Source organism: Sinocyclocheilus rhinocerous, unplaced genomic scaffold (assembly GCF_001515625.1).
Source record: "Sinocyclocheilus rhinocerous isolate Xijiao unplaced genomic scaffold, SAMN03320098_v1.1 scaffold3214, whole genome shotgun sequence".
NCBI classification, from domain to species: Eukaryota; Metazoa; Chordata; class Actinopteri; order Cypriniformes; family Cyprinidae; genus Sinocyclocheilus; species Sinocyclocheilus rhinocerous.
In genome coordinates this window covers 158,255-158,454 of record NW_015636927.1, presented here as the reverse complement: position 1 = coordinate 158,454, position 200 = coordinate 158,255, and positions in this window count along the sequence as shown.

The window sequence follows — 200 nt, the reverse complement described above, 5'->3', positions numbered from 1 at the left end:
AAAACAATAGTCCCATCAGCACATGGTTTCAGGTTGAAACCGGAATCGAGGGGCTACAGTTAAACTTCTGAGCTCGTCTCTATGTTAAGCTGCCTGAAGCGTCACTGGCCTCATTTTCCTTAGCGTTTCTTTTTTCCGTTTTGCCTGCATGGGACGTGCTTTGAACATTGTTACGCCCACCGGGGCCACATCCTGTGTTT